The sequence below is a fragment of the Mus musculus genome, chromosome 1, assembly GCF_000001635.26.
Source record: "Mus musculus strain C57BL/6J chromosome 1, GRCm38.p6 C57BL/6J".
Classification (NCBI taxonomy): Eukaryota; Metazoa; Chordata; class Mammalia; order Rodentia; family Muridae; genus Mus; species Mus musculus.
The window spans coordinates 132,338,761-132,352,516 of record NC_000067.6 but is presented as its reverse complement, the minus strand read 5'-3'; the positions used below and the strand labels follow the sequence as shown (position 1 = coordinate 132,352,516).

At 48.8% G+C, this 13,756-nt stretch overlaps 1 long non-coding RNA gene across 5 annotated transcripts; it reads right to left on the bottom strand.

Moving 5' to 3' along the window:
* Window positions 1–1,072: 1,072 nt before the first annotated feature.
* Window positions 1,073–10,600, bottom strand: F730311O21Rik. 5 transcript variants are annotated; one of them, XR_878527.2, is made up of 4 exons: window positions 10,450–10,587; window positions 10,116–10,206; window positions 7,840–8,201; window positions 1,073–2,143 (listed from the first exon to the last, which is right to left on the bottom strand). It is a non-coding gene; the product is annotated as an RIKEN cDNA F730311O21 gene (long non-coding RNA). The 5 variants fall into 5 exon arrangements; XR_387394.3 differs by having other exon boundaries at window positions 1,090–7,996; window positions 8,081–8,201; XR_387396.3 differs by having other exon boundaries at window positions 1,090–8,201; window positions 10,557–10,600.
* Window positions 10,601–13,756: the final 3,156 nt, after the last annotated feature.

Below are 13,756 nucleotides of genomic sequence, written 5' to 3'. Positions count from 1 at the left end.
CATGTAGTTACACATACATAGGCAAATAGGCACTTTCACACACACAAGAACGCCAGCACAAACATCCAAGCATGTACCATGTACTGGTTAGTTTTGTCAACTTGACACAAGCTGGAGTTATCAAACAAGAGGAGACTTTCATTGAGGAGGCAATTGCCTCCATCAGATTGGCCTGTGAGCACGTCTGTGGGCATCGTCTTGACTAGTGATTGATATGGACAGTAGCGTTGCTCCTGGGCAGAGTTATGCCTGGGCTGATGGTTCTGGGTTATATAAGAAAGCAGGCTGAGGGGCTGCAGAGTCAGTACAGTGGTTATGAAGGCTGGTTACTCTTCAGAGAACCCATCGATTCCCAGGACCCATGTGGCAGCTCACAGCTATCTGTAATTCTAGTTTCAGGGGATCTGATGCTCCTTCTAGCCTTTGCACAGACACACACACACCATCACCTGCATGTATACAAAACTGCTCTTATACAAGCACATATCCCAGTGTCCACACACACATCATTACATCACTTCTCTGGGATTCTAAGTTCTCATCTTAATTGGAGAACTTGAGAGGGAGACACAGATACAGCTAATGAGTTATCAGGCCCTGGAGGCTCAGACAAGATAGGATAAGGTGCTGTGTGGAAGAATCCCACCACAGAGAGAGGAAAGCCCATGGGAGACCCATGATCAGGATCCTGCTTATTTGGGATGCCGGGGTATGGGGTTGTCTGGGACCATCAGGCAGGTCCTCACTGCTGGAAAGCCCAGGCTGGGAGGAGCCAGAGGCTGGATTTGAGTCAGTGGCTCCTTTTTCCTCACATCCTCTTACATGTTCATCAAATTTCTTGGTGACAGCATTCTGACAGGGATGAGGAGCAATCTCAAAGTAATTTTAATTTGCATTTCACCGACGATAAGAGATGTTGAACACATTTAAAAACAGTTATTGGCTCTTTGTGTTTCTTCTCTTGAAAACTGTCTGCTCATTTAATTAGCCTATTTGTTGATTGGCAGTTTAATTTCCTTGGTATTTAATTTCTGCAGTTCTTCGTACATTCTGTCAGTCCCTGTCTGAAGTATGGCTGATAAAGATGGTCTCCCATTCTGTGGGCTGTCTGTCTGCTCTGCTGATAATTCCTTAATAATGATGATTGAAAACCACTTTTTAAAAAGAATTATTTTTATTTTATCAGTATGAGTATGTTCCCCGACCATGTCTGTACATGCACCTCCTGTGTGCAGTTCCTGAGGAGGCCAGAAGGGGCACTAGATTCCCCCCAGAACTGGGATCACAGGTGGTTGTGAGCCACTTGCTGGGTGCTGGGAACTGAACCTGGGTTTTATGTAAGAGCATCAGATGCGATGCGTTTAACACATGAGCCATCTTCAGCTCTTAAACAAGCAAGCAAGCAAACAAAAATCTTTAAAGAGGCAGAAAGTGAAGACAGGCGTCTATGAGTTTCACTATTTCTTCCCAAGGCTGGCTCCTTAAGCCACTAAGCGTGTGTCCCATGCCAGAGATGAAAGATCAGTCTCCAAGGGAACCGTTTGTCCATCTGTTCATCAAAGCAGTGCAAAACATCTGAGTAAGAGATGGCAGACACAGAAACCCAAATGTACCCTGAAGACAGAGGCAGAATGAGGCCAATGAGCATGTTCCTTACCAACCGCTGAGGGGCGGGGCAGAGCACTGATGGGCGGCTGAAGTCTCCTCCATGAATACTTCCACATGCACCCATGCCAGGCCTTCCATCTGGGAAGATCTCTTAGTCATCCCACTTGTCCCCTTAGTCCAGGTACCAAAATACACCTGGCTGTACCCAATGACCCGCCTAAGCCTGAAGAACACGGAGACTCTCTACAGCTTCTGGCCCACGTCTACACTGTACAGATAAGGAAACTGACTCAGAAAGGGTACTGTCACCAAGTTTTCCACAAGAAGATCTGCTTGCCTGGACCCTCTCATCTGGCAGTGTCCCCACCATGGCACACGTGGAGTCATCGGACGGGGATCTCTCTTGTCCGCATATGCTTAGAGAAGGACTTGGGGATCCGGCAGGAGGGCAGATGAGCAGAGTGTCAGAGGGAAGCTTGGCCTCCAACTCAACTTCATCACCTCCATTTCTTGGGCCTTCTCAAGGCTGGGCTATCTAAATTGAAAGCAGTCAAAATGAAATAAATTACGTGTGCACTAGTGGCCTGTCGGGCACTCAGCAGCTGCTGTGGCTGCCAGCATGCCATCATAGCAGAAGATTCCGTTCAGACAGACCCTTAACACAGAGAATCTCACGTAAAAATTACTCTCAAGGGCTGGAAGGATGGCTCAGTGGCTAAGAGCACTGGCTGATCTTCCAGAGGTCGTAGGCTCAGTTCCCAGAACCCAGTGGTTCAGAACTGTACTGATTCCATTTCCAGGGCATTCACCGCCCTCTTAGGCAAAGGCACGCAATTGGTGCTCAGACATACATGAAGGCAAAACAACTATATTCAAATTATATGTCTATAACTTATTTACTTGTTTTATATTTGTGTAGATTTTAATTTATTAATATGTATTTATCTTTAAAATACTTTAAAGAAAATTAAAATAAGTTATAAGTATCATTTATATTAGATATTAAAATACAATATTTTATATGTGTATATATGCATACACTTTTTTTCCTTGAATTTCCCGAATACTTTGCTGTAGAAAGTTAAGCAAGGGAACTCAAGTCACAGATGGCGCCAAACACCGCTGGCACTGGCACAGGTCCTTGGCTGGCACTGGCACAGGTCCTTGGCTGGCACTGGCACAGGTCCTTGGCTGGCACTGGCACAGGTCCTTGGCTGGCACTGGCACAGGTCCTTGGCTGGCACTGGCACAGGTCCTTGGCTGGCACTGGCACAGGTCCTTGGCTGGCACTGGCACAGGTCCTTGGCTGGCACTGGCACAGGTCCTTGGCTGGCACTGGCACAGGTCCTTGGCTGGCACTGGCACAGGTCCTTGGCTGGCACTGGCACAGGTCCTTGGCTGGCACTGGCACAGGTCCTTGGCTGGCACTGGCACAGGTCCTTGGCTGGCACTGGCACAGGTCCTTGGCTGGCACTGGCACAGGTCCTTGGCTGGCACTGGCACAGGTCCTTGGCTGGCACTGGCACAGGTCCTTGGCTGGCACTGGCACAGGTCCTTGGCTGGCACTGGCACAGGTCCTTGGCTGGCACTGGCACAGGTCCTTGGCTGGCACTGGCACAGGTCCTTGGCTGGCACTGGCACAGGTCCCTGGTTTCCAGTCTTTCCTTAAAAGAATTACAAGCTTGCTGTGCATGGTGTCACAAGTCTGTAATCACACCTCACAGAAGGCTGAGTCAGGAGGACTGTTACAAGTTCAAGGCAGCTAGAGTTGCATAGTAGGACCCAATCTCAAAAAAACAGAGAGGGAGGGAAGAGGGAGAGTGAGAAGGACAGGGACAGGGAGGGGGAGGGAGAAAAGAAAGTATGAGTGAGGTATAGCATTGGTAAAACGTATTTTGTTTTGCTTTTGAGGCAGGGGCTCACTCTGTAGCCTTGGCTGGCCTTGAACTCAGAGTTCAACCTGTGGCTGTCTATTCTTAAGCTTTGGGGCTAAAAGCATGCGGCACTACACCTGAACTCATTGGTAAAAATGTAAACATCACAGAAGTGAGAGTAATGTGAAATGGACTCAATACCAGCCCCTGAGGACGCATGGCTGCAGCGTGCCACACATCCATGCTATGTCCCTGCTGCCCCCTCCTCCCACCTCCATGTGCGGGCACCTTACCCACTGAACTTTTTACTCCTAAGTGTCAACACTTGTTGCTCAAAACTTTCCCCTCATCCAATGTCCCAGCAAGCATCGCTGCAAGGCCTTAGGCTGGTTCCTTCATGTAAGCCTCCAGCCACTTCTCTTTCGGACCTTCCAGAAGTTCTCCTGTCCCGGCTCCACCCACCTGTGCTCCCCTCCAACACGGGGCATCATGGTCCAGGGAAGGGCACTGTGTTACCTTTGTCATTGTGACAGATGCTGCACATTGAAAGGAAAGAAAGCTTTTTCAGCCCATGGTTTCAGGGATTTTGGTCAGTGATGGGCTGATTGGCTGGTGAGATGGTTAGGTAGGGCAGCATTGTAGTGTCCTGCGCATGTGGCAGAGGAGGCTGCAGAGAGTGCAGAGAGGGTGGCATCCTGACAAGCCACAGCAGCCACAGATACACCTCAAAGATTGATCTCCCCTAACGAGGCTCCACCTCCAGCATGTGAGCCTTTCAGGGGACGCTATATTCAAACCTCAACAGGCACCACGGCCCTTTAGCTCATCTCTGTGTTCTCGAAGCTGCCCCTTGACAGCAGCAGTCTCCCCAAGAGCAGTTCTTGCGATCCGTCCCCAACTCCACCTCTGGCCTGGCACATACCTTTAATCCCAGCACTCAGGAGGCAGAGGCAAGTAGATCTCTGAGTTCAAAGCCAGCCTTGTCTACAGAGCTACTTCCAGGACAGTGAATGCTACACAGAGAAACCCTATCTTGAGGCAGGATGGGGAATTGGGGTTCAGGGGTGGGGGAGTATAATTCAACAACTTCACCTCTGTTTTTCCATTAAGAACGCTCGGTAGGATCTGCCTCCAAGTGCTACTGCTATGAGTGGTAGGGAGGGACGCTCTGCCCTGCCTTAGTATAGACTTCAGCTGGACTTGAGAAGTCAGCTATGTCAGACCAACAGGAGAAACACACAGATTCTATTTTACACGTGCATGGAAAACTTCCAAGAAAAGTAAGAACCCAAATGACCCCCTCCAAATCTTCACGTGGTAGTAGTGAAATGTATTGATAATTTAAATGTACCCAGAGGTGGGGGATGGGGGTGCCTTTTTAATGTATATAGAGTCTTAAAGAATCCAAGCTGACCTAAAAGTCACCATAGAAACCATATTGGCTTCAATTTGGAATCCTCCTGCCTCTTTCTCCTAAGTGTTAGAAATCCAGACATGTATAACTATAGCTGGATGAAGGAAGTTGTCGTAACAAGGTTGGTTTGTAAAGACATTTTCCAGCCTCAAGCCTGTTTCTTGTAACAGGAATGTTTCTTCTCTTCCATATAAGGAGAAAAGATGACCTCAGAGGTCCTTCCGTATCTGCAGGCTTTTAAGACCTTTTGTTCCATAAAACCCTCAGCCAAAGTGGCATATTTAGGGCTGCCTGGTTCTGCTGCCCCTCAATTAAATTAGATAACATGCCTTGCTTTAGAAGATAGTTACTACTGTCATTTTACAGATGGAGAAATTGAGGCTCAGAGAGACCTAGGCACATCTCCAGCTCCTGCTGGCAAAAGCAGAAGCCCCTGGAGGTCCAGTTCTCATCTGCCTTGGCTCCCAAGCCAAACTGCTGCCTTGCCCAGGGCAACTGTCCCCACCCTTTGCATGCCTATATTCATCCCAGTCAGAAAGAAGAAAGAGAGGCCACTCTAGAAGAGCCATAAGGTGGTCCCAAACTGTCCCCAAAGAGGAGGCCTGACAGGATTTGGTAACACATCCCTACTATACTGTCCCCTCTCCTGCAAACTAGGTTCCTTCTCCTGCAAACTAGGTTCTCCTGTTACATATGTCATACAAGGACTCCGTTTCCCAGATGTATAATAACCTTGTGCTTCTGTGGTCCCCTCTCCAGAAGTTGTCCAGGGCACAGCATCAGGCTGACTGGGGCAGGATGGAGGAAAGGTTGGGCCTGAACCCAAAGTTACTCCCTCTGTCCCCAGGCTTCCCTGGGAGTCTGGGAGAGGGTGTGGTGTGGACAGGCCTGCTGGGTGAGAACAGATTTGGAAGGAGGCTCAGGAAGGGTGTGAGGGAGGGTGGGCCTCTCCGGCTCAGCTGTGATCACACAGGAAGCATGCAAGCAGCTTCTGCAGAGTACCAGTCAGGGCCCAGCAGTCTCTCCAAAGGCTGCGGCACGGCCTGCCACCTTAGCCGTGCGAGTAGGCAACTAGGCTTTGGATGGAGCCTTCCACCCTGATCAGGTGGTTCACCAACTCTGTGTCCTGGGTGGTGGACAAGGAACATAAAGAAGCCAGTTCCCAGTTGTCCACAGAACTGGAAGGATCCGGTGGCCAAACTGCCTTCACAAACCCAGCTGGCTACGGCTTGTCTCCCCAGCTTCCCTCCCTCAAGGAAGAAGGGGCAGACAGGGTCTGATGACTCATTGAGGAGCCATCCTCCCATCCCACCCCCAGGCCTGGCCCAGCCCAGTCCAACTTCTATACTACAAGCTAATGACCAGCCTCTCGTGGTGGCGTGGGAGGGAAGGGTCTTGGCTTCCTTTCCCAAGGCCTGCTCCGGTCTGCCTGCTCCACGGTAGGTCACAAGCTTGTCTTTATGGAGTGGGGCTGGAGGAGCGAGCAGCACCCTTCCTGAAGGCAGATAGCCACAGGAGACCAGAGATCATTCTCTCTTGTTCATAAGGCGACACCTGCCCTCTCCCAGTCCCAGGGGAATGGCGCTACGCTCTCTGTCATCCCCTCCTTGGAGAGTTTGAATCCTGCCTGCGATTCTTCACTCTTACAAAGACTATGTGAGGCACCAGCAAATCCCACTCTGCTCCATATAGGTCAGGACTTAGTCTTTTGCTCAGTTAGCTACCTTCCTGTAGAGTCCACGAGGCAGCACTTCAAGGATTTAATGTCTGCTCCCAGTGCCCACCAACCCTAGGTTCTCTTCATCCAGCAAGGCTTTGGACAGGCTGGGGGAGTAGTTCAGTGGTAGAGTGTGCTATTGGCCGGGCATTGGGCTTATCCCCAAGAGTTCACACATGAAGAAACAATAGTCTTTTAACAGCCAAGCCGGTGACTTCTGGAAACAATCCCATCTCTTTGTTCTTATGCATGATGTCTAGAAGGGAACCCATTGCTCCTGTGGAAGCCGGGCCAATTGGAAGATGACACAGAGACCTCACTCTGAAGGCTTGGTCATCTTATCACCTGAACATGAGGTGAAGTGCTTCTTGAAGGGGCATGTTCAGGGCACTAGCCTGCAGGGTAAGACCTCCCTTAGAGGGAGCCTAAAACTCAGTGTTTAGTCCCAAAATCTCTTGAGAGTCTGTGGAACCTGCATCCACTCTCTGCTCTGAAACTATTCCATCTTCCTGTGTGACACCAGCATCCCATCCTGGACATAGTCCAAGAGTCACAGGCTAGCCTGTCTGAGAGCTGTTAGGAAAACAACCTAGACCACCTTCCTGCTCAAATGGGTCTTCACACCAGTTGTAAGGCTCATGCCTACCTTGTTCAGGTCCTCACTTGGGACAGAACCTGGAGCAGAGATTGTCATCAAACAAGCACTAAGCCAAGGCCCAGAAAAAAGCAGTGACTTCTCCAGGATCACAGAAGCCAGTCTGGGCAGCTACATCAATTTTCTTACTCTCTTAGGGCCCCTAAAAGGCCTAAGTGTAGAGCCTGAACCCCAGAATCAAGGGAAAAGGAGCTGGTTTCTGGCCGTGGCCTGTCCAAAGGATACAGACTCCATACTAGGCCAGAACATCCACCCTGAGGACAGCATGTTGCCTGGGCTGGAGGGCAGCAGAGTGTGAAGTCCATCAGTGGATGTAAGTGTTGCACATGGGCTCAGAAGTCTCCATTTTAAGGTTTCCAAGGAATTCCTGCTCCCTAAAAACCTCTTGACTTGTTTTGGGTCCCTTGGTGAGAGTTCAGATGTCATTCCTGTAGCGCCCCTCCATGAAGCTCCATGTTTAGACCCTATTGGGTGCTATCTGCTACCCTACTGGGTGCTATCTGCTTCTCAGTGGACTCACATGACTGTGTAAGTCTCAAACTGGAGTTGTGAACTCAATCTAACCACTTACCCAGCCTTCCTTCTGGTCCAACACCAGAAACCATGAGCTGTGCTTTGCCTCCAGTTGTATTCTGTGGCTTCACAATGTCTACCACCTCAAACCTCTGTGGCCAGATGAGTCCGACATTCCTGATACGGTCTAAGGGTCTCCATAGTGTCCATTTTCTCTGCCAGTTAAAGAATTAATTGGCAGTGACTTTTTGGATCTTTCATCTGAATATCTGTACCAAATGTTTTCATCCAAACGTTACCGTGCGTCATGGCGTGCAGTGGCCCTGATGTCTGATGACACTTGAAGCCCCTGTACCATGAAACTGCAGCAGTATCAAGAGGAAACTTCCTAGGAAGTTGGGGTAGTCACCACTCTCATAACTAAATAAATAAAATGAAAAGTCAAAAAAAAAATAGGCAGGAAAAATCTTGAACATAATAATAGGTCAGGGAAATCTCAGACACAGCAGACAGGGCCAACCAGTAAAGATACACACACACACACAGACACACACACACACACACAGACACAGACACACACACACACACACACACAGACACACACACACACAGACACACACATACACACAGACACACACACACATAGACACACACAGACACACACACAGAGACACACACACACAGACACACACACACAGAGACACACACAGACACACAGACACACACACACATAGACACACACACACACACACATAGACACACACACAGACACACATACACACAGACACACACACAGAGACACACACACAGAGACACACACACACACACACAGGCAGAGTGAGGCACACACAGACCCTCTGCTTCGTTAAGGAGGGACTGGGAAGTGAAACTGAGTCTCTCCTTGATGGCTGGGAGTTTCTAAGGGTCTTTGAGAGGTTGTCCTCCCCTAAGGAGATCAGGTTGAACAGTCAGGGAAGCTCACAGGCCCAGGATTATGGAAACAACACATCCAGGTCTCTGCTCACCAGGCCTTTAGACCTTTGTCTCTGATCAGGAGGAAGAAGCCAAAGTTTGCCATCTTTTTCTTTATTTTGGGCCTGCCTTTCTGTCTGTCTGTCTGTCTGTCTGTCTGTCTGTCTGTCTATCAGGGAATTCATTTAACTCCTAATACACCTGCCCTCCCACCCCCCGTCCCCCAATCACCATTCCCAGTGTTGGCTCCTAGGAATCGCCCAAGAGGCCTGGTGTGGTACAGAACACCTGTAAACCCTGTTCAGGAGGGTCCAGAGTTCCAGGCCAGACTGGCCAGCACCCAACAGCTTCTCCCAGCTTGTGGTAGGTATGGGAGGAGCTAAAATAGAGAAGCTAGGCTGGGCATGGTAGCACATGTCTTTAATGCCAACACTTGGGAGGTAGAGACAGGTGGATCTCTGTGAGTTTGAGGCCAGACTGATCTACAGAGTGAGTCCCAGCACAGACAAGGCTACAAAAACAACCCAACAATAAGAAAGCTATTAAGTTATTCTTATTTTAAGTCATTCTCCAAGCCAGCTAATTTGTTTTATTTATTTATTTATTTATTTATTTATTTATTTATTTATTTATTTATTTATTTTTGAGACACAGTTTCTCTGTATAGCCTTGGTTGTCCTGGAACTCAATCTGTAGACCAGGTTGGTCTTGGATTCATAGAGATCTGCTTGCCTCTGCCTCCCAAGGACTGGGATTGAAGGTGAGCTCCACCACACCCAGTTTAGCCAGTTAATTTTACTTTACTCCACAGAGCAAGCAAGCAGTGTGGGGGACAGAGGCAGCAGCTGGAGAGGTACATTGGGGTCAGGTGGTGACCTTTGACTCCTGTGCAGGCTGGCCTAGGCTGTTGGTACAGCACTCTGGTGGCAGAGGTGTGGGGATGGTGGCAAATTCAAGTCCAGCCCAGGCTGTGGCTGTTATCCAGTTGTTAGAGTGTTTACCTATCCAAAGATCTGCACCCAGTAGGGTAGCAGACAGCACCCAGTAGGGTCTAAAGATGGAGTTTCGTGGAGGGGCACTACAGGAATGACATCTGAACTCTCACCAAGGAAGGGAGTCAGTGACCCAAAACAAAGGTCTAGATTTGGTCCTTAGCTCTATAGAAACCTGGCATGATGGGGGAATGCCCGCCTGTGAGGGGGAGCTGGGGAGGATCGAGAATTCAAGGTCATTCTCAGTTACAGAATAAGGTCAAGGTCAAAGCCAGCACAAGCTATAAGCCTATCTACCAAAAAGAAAGAAAAAGAGAAACAAGAAGTCCTTCACCTTATAAAAGTTACAATTTCACAAGGACTTACTTACCTCTCCTCCCCTGGACCTCCAGGCTTTGAAGGGCAGTGTATATTCTGTTTAGTTCAGGACTCCCGGGGTTCAGCACCACACCCAGTATGCACTAAAGGAGGAAGAAAACAAAGCATGCTTGACGACCTGATTTCTAGGGCACACCTGTCTCTCTTACCAGACTGAGAGCCCCAGAGCTCCCTATGGTGACCCTAGAGACTCACATCAGCCCCTGCTCTGCTGAGTATCCTGAGGCCACCTTTCTTTCCCTTTGGGGGGTCATTTCTACCCCCAAATACATATCTTAAGATTTTTCTCCCAAGGCCTGAACTCCTGCTGCCCCGGCTATACTTACTTGCTGAGGCTCACCCAACCCTCCAGATTCACCCCACAGCTCCACACCCTCAGCCACCCCCCTTGGCCCAAAGTGAGGGGGGTGGGGTAGCCAGATGATCTCAGCACCTCCTGCTCTGACATCCTCTCTGGGGACTTCAGGCGTCCCCTGCCTCCACCCAGTGTCACTTCCTCATTTTGGCAGGAACTCCACTGATAATCTCGTTCACTTTCCACCACTTCCTGTGTTTTATGTGAATCCTCCTGAGCTCAGCTACAGAAGATGAGTCTCTTGGCTGTAAAGATAGCCCTAAATGTCTAAAGGCTTCCCACTAGGTCCTGGGAACACTCAGTTTTGTCTTCGTTTGGTTTGGTTTGTTGTTTTGTTTTGTGCTTCAAGACAGGGTTTCTCTGTGTAGCCCTGCCTGTCCTGGAACTTGCTCTGTAGACCAGGCTGGCCTCAAACTCACAGAGATCCACCTGGCTCTGCCTCCTGAGTGCTGGCATCAAAGGTGTGTGCTACCATCTTCCAGTTTGCCACACTCACCTTTTTAAAGCTGTCCAGAATGGGAGATTCTCTCATCCTGTGGGTCAGTAGCCCAAGGCAATAGCCCAAGATCTTCCTATTGTCTAACCTCAATCTTCCTGATGTTAGGATTTCCAGATTGGGAAAACGAAAATACAGGACACTTACTCAGTTTTGAGTTTGAGGGAGACACTGGGTAAAAATTCTAGTTAAACATCTCCCCTTCTATATCAGAACAAAAGTCATTTGGACTTAAAGGTGTAGCTTGGTAGTGTAGCTTGGTGGAAGCGCACATACTTAGCATAGACTTAGGGTCCTGGGGAAACAGCTCAGACAGCAAGACTGCTTGCTTTCCAAGCATGAGGGTTTGCGTTCAAATGCCAAGCACTCACGTAAAGAGCTGGGTGTGCCTTTGTGACCCTATAACACCCGGACTGTGGGAGGCAGATGGAGAATCATTGGGGCTTGCTGGCTGCCGGCCTAACTTCAGGTTCAGTGAGAACCCTGTCTTAAGGGAATAGGGAAGAGAGCAATAGTCAAAACTCCAATCTTCAGGTCTCCACATACTTAAACATGGGCATGGACATCCACCTACCCACATGAATATCCATGCATGTTCTCTCTCTCTCTCTCTCTCTCTCTCTCTCTCTCTCTCTCTCTCTCTCGTGCGTGAATGCGTGTGTGTGTGTGTGTGTGTGTGTGTGTGTGTGTGAGTGTGTGTGTGTGTGTGTGTGTGTGTATGTGTGTGTGTGTGTGTGAGAGAGAGAGAGAGAGAGAGAGAGAGAGAGAGAGAGAGAGTGTATGCACCATGTGAGTGCCTGGTGCCCTTGGAGGCCAGGAAAGGGTGTCAGATTGCCTGGAACTGGAGTTAGAGACAGTTGTGAGCCACCACGTAGGTGCTGGGAACTGAACCTGTGTCTGATGTAAGAACAAGCGCTCTTAATGGCTGCAGCATCTCTCCAGTCCCATACTCAGCATAATCATGTGAATATTCTCTTTCTTTTTTATATATTCTTTTTTTTATAAACAGGCTCTCACTCTGTAGGCCAAGGTAGCCTCAAACTTGTGATCTTGCCTGTTCCTCTCAAATACTAGGAATATAAGCATGTACCATCATGTCAGGCTCCATTTTAAATTTTTTTCTTCTGATTTTTCAAAACAGGGTTTCTCGGAGTAGCTCTAGCTGTACTAGAGCTCGCTCCATAGACCAGGCTGGATTTGAACTTACAGAGCTCCACCTGTTTCTGCCTCCTGAGTTCTGGTATTAAAGGTTTGTGCCATCACCACCCAATGACTTTTTTATATCATAGGGAAAGAAGATTGGGCTGTGTACACTCTGACACTTGGAAAGCAGTAGTAACATAAAACCAGTGACTTACTTGCTGGTCAGTATTTTTTTTTCCTTAAGTTAATCTGAAATGGGGATGGCATGACTTTACACACACAATTTAACATGAGTAAAAAGAGGTCACATTTCTAATGTAGCTATTGAGGACATGAGGAGCCTGAGGCTGGATCTTGCTTAAAGCCACATTGGGGAGGGAGAAACTGATCTATGGAGACAGACTATCTCAAGGGACATGGGACACAGATGGTAAGGTGGCCCAAGTTGGCCCAGCTGAGGCAGAGGAGAGGGGTCTGTAGAGAAGATGTAATGGCTGCCAAGCATCTTTATGAGCCATGACCTTTGATTCTTGCCGAAACACGTAGATGTGAGGGGACTGTAGAAGTGGCTTTAAGGTGTCATAGCATGCCTTGTGGAAGACAGAAGAGGCACTAAAGATAGTCAGGTAAAGAGAACAACTACAATAGCCAAACTATCTGCTCGCTGCCCACCTCAAATGTCTGGCAAGGAAGGAATTAGCCTACTCTACCCACCCATATCTGACCTGGGCATGTCCTCTCATGGCGGTAGCCAAGGGAGAGCAAGGTGACAACGGTTGTGAGGTAGGGTATAGGACTACGAAGCACCACCTGTCACCTGCTAGGCTGTGGAGCCTAGTGTCCAGCTCATTCCTAAGCTGATCTACCCAGTGCTTTATCTACACAGTGGTCCCCTTACAAACAACAGATTTGCACATCTTGCCACATGTTCTGTCCCTGGTTCCCACCCTCAGCATCCCCATCTCTGTATTGTTAGCCATCAGCCTGTAGGTGTTGGTTTATAGCTTCAATTCTATTCTACATAAATTCGTGGAGGGAGGGGACCACTCCTGTGTTTTCTATGGCATCAAGAACAATAGTCTGGTCTCAGCAAACGTTGATGGATTTATTAGGTAATGAGTTGTCTGTTGTTTCACTCTCAGATTCCCTTTTATAAGGGGCTGGGCTGGCTGGTGGAGGAGGCCTTCACTGCTGGCTTAGTGAGTAGCTGTTCTCACTCCTTAGGCTGGCAGAGGTGATGTCTTGCTTACAAAGCACTCTCACCTGCTGCCTCCCTTAATCCTTGCAACAACACGATGGGTGTGAAGGGGACTCAGAAAGTGACTCTGAGTCACTGTGACATGCTTTGTAGAAGAAAGGCTGTGCCAACAAAGAAGTTGCTGTGGTCACATTTAACAGCATGGGGTGAACCTAATGGCTGTGCTGGTGCTTTGAGTGACCCCCTGGGATAGGGGCTGGCACTACCACCCAGGGTAGCTCTTGTCACCCAGCTTCCTGCTGTCCAGGTGACACTGTCCCATTGCATTTGAGTTGTCTTTGAATGAATGTCCCTGGTAGTGGACATGATTAACAGTAGCTTCAAGTATCTAGTTGGTTTTGGCTGCTGTTATGTCGTTCACGCTAAATCAGTGGATTGGCT